The sequence below is a fragment of the Vicia villosa genome, linkage group LG5 (genome assembly GCF_029867415.1).
Source record: "Vicia villosa cultivar HV-30 ecotype Madison, WI linkage group LG5, Vvil1.0, whole genome shotgun sequence".
Classification (NCBI taxonomy): domain Eukaryota; kingdom Viridiplantae; phylum Streptophyta; class Magnoliopsida; order Fabales; family Fabaceae; genus Vicia; species Vicia villosa.
In genome coordinates, this window is record NC_081184.1 from 5,651,317 (window position 1) to 5,660,498 (window position 9,182).

The 9,182-nt window shown below is 29.3% G+C and overlaps 1 pseudogene; it reads right to left on the minus strand.

The window, feature by feature from the left end:
• Positions 1 to 5,582: 5,582 nt before the first annotated feature.
• LOC131604089 (F-box/kelch-repeat protein At3g23880-like) lies at positions 5,583 to 6,878 on the minus strand (annotated as a pseudogene).
• Positions 6,879 to 9,182: the final 2,304 nt, after the last annotated feature.

Below are 9,182 nucleotides of genomic sequence, written 5' to 3' on the forward strand. Positions count from 1 at the left end.
GGTTCGCTGTTGAATTTACTCTTACATAAACGCCAAATACTGTTTATCACTTCATACACTGTTTATTTGAGATTAATTTTCAGATAAATAATTATGACGCAGTTGGTACATAACTAAAATTTGCAGGCGCAGAGTCCAGGGTTTCAGATTATACTGGTAGCAATTAAATTATTATTGGTTTTGTTTCCCACTAATTTTTATTTTTATACTATATTATTTTTCAAAATCTCTTTCTTTCTTTTCAAATATCTTCTTTCTTTTCAAATCTCCTTCTTTCAAATCAAATCCTAACTTTATTTTATACCTCTTTCTTTTCAAAACCTACCATATTTTTTTCAAATCCTACTACTATTCAAATTTTCCCTTTTTACGGTGCCACTCTATTCCCCAACGTCTCTATCTCTCTTTTCACTCTATAGATACTCCTCATTTTTTTCCGTAATTTCTCACATCAAATTTCACTCATCTCCCAAATTTCTATCATATTATCTCCTAATCATTTTCTCTTCTTCCTCGGCAAAAATGGCAAAGTGGATGGAAACGTTTCTTCTTGGGGTCATCACTATTTTTGTGGTGATCATGTCCTTTTTCTGTCTTCATAGTCCTGAAAAATGCGGACCTGGGATGTTTACACTCCCGGGCATCTATCTACTGTTGTTTATAGCGTGGATCTTTAATCGTCATACTTAAAGTTTGTCGTGTTTGTTGTTTTCAAATAATGTACCGTTCGTTGTATGTGTTATAATGTACTGTTCATTGTTTTTGTCATTATGTAATATTTGTACTATCAGTATTAAATATTGTATTGTCTGTTGTACCATCGTTTAATTATTGAGATAATATTATTTGTGTTTATTGCTAGTTAAATATTTATTTTTTCTGTGCATTAAATCATTTATCATTTTATTTTCAATATTTATTCGCGTACGGTATATATTTTATTTATTCTGTTTTTGTTTTACTAACAAATCATGTAAATAATTTTCCACAATCAACAACAAAAACAAAAGAAAAAAAACTAACTTTAACTGTTAAGTTTTCACTTTAACTGTTACGTTAATACCCGGACAGCCAGTTACCAGTCAAACTCATTATCAGCACAATTCTCCGTGTTTGTACCATCAGTCAAATCAATCTTTCGCACTTCAAATTTCCAAGATTTTTGTTCTAGAAGTTTCCTGATAATCACATGATCAGCAGAGACTCAACACTGCACAAAAATCAGGTACGCCTAACTGTCTCCTACACAAACAGTCCCTAACTAGGGTTTTTGTTTTTTTTTCAGGAGAACGAGTTTTTGAGACCTCAAATGGATCTCATGGATTTCCATATGTCTCAAAGTACCATCAGACAAATTTTCAAACTTCGATTCGCTCAGACGCACAGTCAACAGCTCAAACGGTCAACAGACGACCAGTTTGACCAAAAAGTCAACAGACAGTCAAAAATGCAATTTTTTGTCAACATCCATATTTTGTCAAACGATTCATCATTTGATCAATGGTTGATCATAATTCATCAAGAAAAGTTCAGAAATCGACAAAATTCCAAGTTTCAGAATTAGGGTTTTTTCCTAAAAAGTCAACTGAACTTTGACCGGCCAGAACTCTCTCCTCGTTCATCAGAAAAATTTCAACCAAAGCTCATTTTGAAGGAAATTAAATTATCTTTCAAATGAAATTGGTACCATGGTCATTGGATTTACCATTTGGGAGATATGAGCCAAGACATTACAGATCATTTTCAAAGTCAACAAAAAGCAGTTTTTTGTCAAAACCCATAGCATCAAGATAACTTTTCCAAATGCAAAAAATCTTCCAAAGTGGCTTGTAGAGGACATCTTGAGGATTCTAAAAAGTACAAGAACTCCTTCATATGATCAAAATTGAGGGAGTTATGCCTTGTTGAAGTTGGCCATTTTTTGGGAAAATACATGAAATCAACATTGGCCAAACTTGATTTTTTTTCCAAATGGGCCTAATATTTTGTGATCCAAGCATGTTTCTAAGATACTTAAGGCCATCCACGACCTATCCTTGAACCATGACATTTTTATTTCATTTTTATTTAATATTATTTATTTAAAATTAAATTAAAAAGAAATAATCAAAGATATTATCCAAGGCTTTGTTTCTAGTGTGAGCTGCCAATCAAGATTGATTCAAAGGTGCAGAGGATCCGAATGACTTATTGGCAAGAGTGGTTGAAGAAATTTGGAGCCATGGCCAATTTTTTCAAGGTTTCATTATTGAAAATATCCATGAAAGTCAAAGTACTCAAATGTGCAAGACTAGACTTGGCTTATGGAGTTTATCTGCTTCAGAATACTTGCCTATAAATACCAAGCTTCAGCAACATCAAAGGGGACGAATTCACCAAGCTTTTGACCCGTTTCACATTTCAAATTTTTTCAAAGAAACTTAAAAATGGAATTCTAAGTTAGGATCCAATTCAAGTGGTTTTGTTGATTCAAACATGTTCCTTGACCTTCCCTGAAGCTATACCAAGCTTTACCATCAACCAAAACATCAAGAATCACACCACATAAGCCACTGTTTGTTCATTTCTTTTTGAAATCGGTTAGGCTCGTACACGCATAACAAACATGTTTTACTTGCATATTTGTGTTTAGTACTGTGCTATGAAGGTTTCTGGAGGTTTAATCAAGGTTTGGACACTTGTATGAACATCCACCATTTTTAGGGTTCTTGAGCTCAAAAGAGGTTTTTTAGATTTAAACAAAATTGGATGAAACCAAGGGCATGAGCATGTTCAGGGGATCATATTGAGTCGATCCATGGTCTCATGTTTTATTTATATTGCATGTCTTGTGATTTTTGATTTGCAGGAGTTTTAGTGACGGAAAATACCGTAGGTAAAACCTTTACCTACGGTTGCAGGATTTTGGAACGAAGAAGATGAAGCGTGGCGCCACGTGATTGGTCCATTCAAACCAGCACACGTTTTTACCCTCCCCGGTTCCTGTGCTTTGCAGTCCACGAGCCTGCCATGTTCCCTCAGCTATCAGCCATCTGATCAAGATCCAACGCACCTGATCACGCCTTCCACACCATAGACCCTCCGGTCTACCACACATGATCCAAATTTAACATTTTTTCTTTTTTAATTTAATTTTCTTTGTAAAATTATTTTAAAATAGTTTTAAAAATCAGAAAATTATTTTAATTTCAATTTTATGGTAATAAAACTGTAATTTATTTTATGACACAAAAATATTTTATTTTTCTTCAAAAATAATTTATTTGGTTTAATTAATTAGTAATTATTGTAAATATTGCTTTAATTAATTATCAACCAATCAAAAAAACCACAAAAATATTAGTTTATTAGATTATTAATTAACTAAATATTTTGGACATAATTTAGACTTATTTATTTAGGTTTAGATTTATTTTCACATTTGGACTTTTAATTAGATTAATTAGACTTTTAATTTAATTAAAAACATCAAAAAAAAAAGAATTAGGTTAAAATTGATTTAGGCTTAGGTTTTTATCTTATCTGTTCTAACTTATTTTTCCTTTATCATCCACCTTTCAAACTCTCTATTTCAATTACGATGGCAATTTACTTGCTTTATTCTAAATTATGCAAATAATTGTAATAGCTTAGATTTATTTCTCGCACAAATTGATGTAATATTTATAGCTTAGGGTTTTTATTCTTGCATCCTCCGATTATTATTGTAATCCCCTCCCCGAAGCCATGTAATAGCGTAGATTTATTTTCTGCATTTTACAATTCCGCATTTTATTTTCTTGTACAAATATTAACTATTTAGATGTTAATAGGATTGTATGAAAATCTAAAATCATTCGTGTAGGTCACTAATCTCAAGACAAAAAAATATCTGAATCAAAACACGATCACACTTGCACCTCTTAGGGTAATCCCTGTTACTCTCTTCAAATCAATCATATTGTTTTAAATGCAATTCAAATTGATGTAATATTTATAGCTTAGGGTTTTTATTCTCGCATCCTCCGATTATTATTGTAATCCCCTCCCCGAAGCCATGTAATAGCGTAGATTTATTTTCTGCATTTTACAATTCCGCATTTTATTTTCTTGTACAAATATTAACTGTTTAGATGTTAATAGGATTGTATGAAAATCTAAAATCATTCGTGTAGGTCACTAATCTCAAGACAAAAAAATATCTGAATCAAAACACGATCACACTTGCACCTCTTAGGGTAATCCCTGTTACTCTCTTCAAATCAATCATATTGTTTTAAATGCAATTCAAATTCCTGTTTGTATCCAGTTAGGGAAAATTTTCTAAAAGAAATAGGAAAGGACCTTACGAACTTAGGGTAGACCTCCTAATTGCTTGCTCACATAAAATCAAAACAATCACTGTTTCACACTCCACACTACCCTAACTCGTTTCACACTTAACGCATAATTGCATTGGTCTATAGTAAATCACATTACTACCAAAATACATTGATGATACTAAAATCACCAACACACAATCCATGCTTAAAACTCTTTTGCCAATTTATAAATATAGGGTATTGAATATTGTTGTTCTGATTCTGTTTAAATGCTTTCGATTACATTTATGCTGATTCTGTTTGAAACGTTGATTGATATTTTTCTACTTTCACATGTCTCACTTACCTTTATACGGAAGAGTGCCTTCCGAGTTGGTGATTGTTGTGCTATTGTTTTCCAACTGCTTTATGATCATAGGACTGAATCTCCATTATCACTTTTTAATCTGATCACTATTATTTTAAATTTCTGACATACCTTTTGACTGTTTTATCAGCTTTCTTGGTTGCTGGTGGAAGAATTTGTCAAGAATCACTTTAGATGTTTCATTCATGGACAGAATACAAAAACCAATATTCTCCTTCATCTAAAGTTTGTTCAGCTGCAGCCAAGGGTTAATTCTTGTCAGTTGTGGTTCTAACCACTCGCCCACAATAGCGTCATGGTGAAGACGTTTTCAAAGAATTTTTGTATTTCTGTTTCATTTTGATTCAAATTATCATCTTGATAAAATTAGACGCTAATATTTACTGTAGTTTTACAATTTCACTTTCATTTTCGTGAGTTTCATTTTCAAGCTGTTCATCTTGTTTGATTGTGAATTCTCTTCATTAAAATAGGAGGGGGATTATTTATTTATGGATATTTTAGTATCATAGGTAGAGAGGGATTGGCCTTAGACTCTAGCCTTGTTTTGTGTTCTTGATATTTTTAATAAATTATATTTTGTAATTGTCAACAACTCTAAAATATTTGATTTGTATGATATATCAATCAACACTTAAAACAGAATCAGCATAAATGTACTTGAGAAAGTGTAAACAAAATCAGAACAGCAATATTCAATACCCTATATTAAAACAAAAACAATTCTGAAAAATGCCAAACCTTTTGGTTCATATAAAATAAAAACAAAAACAAATTCAGTACATCAAAGAGAATTCTTAGTTCATTAAATTTAAAAAACACGATCAACCTAAACAATCATAAAACGGATATTCACACTGTCTATTACTATGAATTTACATAAATTCAAACAAGTAATGATTATGAACTTACTTTCAACAAATCGAAATTAAGCTTTCAACATAACCTTGAGCCAAGTGCAAGTATAAAACATTGCAACTTTCATCATCAGTAATAGTTTTTTTCACATTAACTACTATTCGCTGCACACTATTATCTTTCGAGTTATAAATAATTTCTTCCCCACCACCAGTAGTAGTGCACAATATCAATGAATCACCATCCTTAGACAGAAGCAATGGCAATAATCGAGGATGATTGTAACTAAAGTCATAGTATAATTGAAGAACGTGATAGCTAATTTTAAGAAATTGAAACCAAGACTCTTCGACCCCAAATTTCTTCATCTGCCATATAACCATATCCGATTCTAGTTGAAAATAAGAAAAACAAAGGCATTCCCCCAACACACTGATGGTTGGCTCTACCGGCGGCAATTCATCAAAACCCTGAGGCAATAGATACCGATTGTAGGTCTCCGTCGTCAGATCAAGTGAAACAATAGCAAGGTCCTCAATAGTATAATCCCTTATAAAAGTAGCCCAATTGTCGTGGTAGTACCGGGCGAACTCGTCGTGGAGGTAATTCTGGATGTCCTTGTGAATAGCCAACCAGTTAAGAGAGCTATTTAAAAACACACAATCATCCTGCCTATGGTTTATACCAAAAGGAACTACGGGGAAACTTTCAATATTTCTCCAAACATTATCACCAACTGTTAAAACTTTCACCTCGCTTGTATATTCATCACGAGTGTAGCGTGATGCAACCACTTTAAAAGTGCACGTGGAATCATCACAACCAAAATTGAAGACAAAGGCTAATCTTGGATGATGAGAATATCCAATTTTTTTAGATATTTTTCTAGTGGTTGGGTTCCATAATCGAAACCAGTACTCTTCATGGATGGAAGTCAAATCATGATGAGGCAAACAAATCAATCCATTGCAGGAACCAACAATACGAGAGTGACGGTAATCATTTTCGTTTAAAAAATAACGAGAATAAGCGACAAAGGTAGACCGTGGTTTATCAAATAAACTACTTATAGGATATGGAACAACACTCCAATCACTGTAGTAACATCTTTTTTCCTCGACAGGTGTGAAGTGATTAATGATGAGTGTGAATTGCTGATTTGGTGATGCTTTTGATCATTTGAGATGGAATTTCATAAAAGAAGGGTCAGAAATGAGAGTGTTCCAAGAATTACTCACACATTAGAATCGAAGAAGAGGTTTAACTGGAAGTAACGAAATGATCTCGGTGATGAGATCGTCGGGGAAGAATGTCGGCGATGGAATCTTCGATATGGCTGATTTTGTATTCATTATTTTTTTAGATATACTATTCTCTATTATTCTTCTACTCTATATAAACTTCTAACTTATTTATAATATATAAGAAAATATCTTTTTATTATATTAGTCTAAATTAATAATTTAAAGAAAGAGAATGTTTTTATTTTTTAGTTTCTTCTAACTCACTTTTATACTTTTCATTTTTTCATTTTCACTTTTTATTATTTTATTATTATTATTTCTAATAAAATATTAATCAAAATATTCTAATAAATTATTTTTTAATAAAAAGATTATTATGATCATTTTAAATAATTATTAATTTAGATTTAAAATAATATTTAATTTTTAAAAATTAACATCAATAATTGAATATTAATAACGAAAAAAAATATAAGTTGAAGTAATTTTTGTTTAAGATATATTATTTTTTAACAAAATAATAATAATTTTAGTTTAAATAAAAGTTATTTCAATTAAAATGAATTTAAAAATATAGTTGAAAAAGTGTGTTATTGCATAAAATATAAAAAAGTGTGTTACTTATTATTAGTTTTAATTTATAAGATTCAAAATATTATTATATTAATATATGTCATTAGTGAAGTTTATACAATTAAGATAATGTTTGCACAATTAAATATTAGAAAAATTATTTGTTATTGATGTCATTTCACAAATATATGTTATCAATGTAAATAGGAAATATATATATATATATATATATATATATATATATATATATATATATATATATATATATATATATATATATATATATATATATATATATATATATATATATATATATATATATATATATATATAGAGAGAGAGAGAGAGAGAGAGAGAGAGAGAAAAAAGTGTATTACTTATTCAATTGTAACATACTACTATTATTTATAGTCAAATTCTATTATAATCAAATTCTATTGATTCATATATTTTTGTAAATGATACCTAAACAAAAATAATATTTGTATACGGAAAAAAAAACTATTATTGATCTAAATAATTTTATATTAGAATAACGGTATTTATGATTAAAAAAAATTTATTCAAAAATGGTATATGGGAAAAAAATATTATTAATCTAAATATTTTTATTAAATGATACCTAAATATAAATAATATTTGTATATGGGAAATATCTATTAATGATATAAATATTTTTATATATAAAAAATGGTATTTATGATCCAAAAAAAATTTATTCAAAAAAGATAAATGGAAAAAAAATTGTTATTGATCTAAATATTTTTATATATGAAAATTTACAATTGATTCAAATATTTTTGTAAACGATACCTAAACATAAATAATATTTGTATATGGGAAAAGTCTACTAATGATCTAAACATTTTTATATATGAAAAATGGTATTTGTGATCCAAAAAAATTTGATTTAAAAATGGTATACGAGAAAAAATCTATTATTAATTTAAATATTTTTATATACGAAAATTTATCATTGATTCAGATATTTTACTAAATGATGCATAAACATAAATAATATTTGTATACTAAAAAAAATCTATTATTGATCTAAATATTTTATATACAAAAAATGGTATTTATGATAAAAAAATTTGATTCAAAATTTGATTTTGATTAAAAATAAATATATTATATAAAGTAATGCGCGTATCAAATCAGAGACCGTGCGTATGCACGGATTTGTTACTAGTTGAAAAGAAATGTAAGGAAAAACATTTAAGTTAATTTAATATTTAAATATTTGAATTCTTTTTTACACTAAATATATAGCAATTAATCTCTTAACTATTTATATCTGTTATTTCCTTTAAACCCATTTTTTCTTGGCTAAATTACAGTTTTGGTCCCCCTATTTTGGTCAATTCACGAAATCAGTCCCCCTATTTATTTTTTAAACAATTTTGGTCCCTCATGTCCATTTTTCGTCCAAAAAATGTTGATTTTTCAGTTTTTTGTATTCGTGGGATACTTTCTGAACGAGAGAGAACGTAGAGAGCATTTTTTTGGAGAATGAAAGAGATGAACGGACAAGCTGGGAGAAAAAGACGACGATCAGGGAAGACGATTAAAGGTAGAAAGCGTCGTCAATAATTAATATTTCTTATTCCAAGTCAATAAAAGTATGCTGCATATCTAAAACATAGTACACAACAGTGTTTTTTTTGAATGAAAAATGGATATGGGGGACCAAAACTGTTTAAAAAATAAATAGGGGGACTGATTTCATGAGTTGGCCAAAATAGGGGAATCAAAACTGTAATTTAGCCTTTTTTCTTTTTCTTTTTAAAATTGATTTTCTTTCTTTAAAGTTATATAAAGTTTTTAACAAATAGAAAT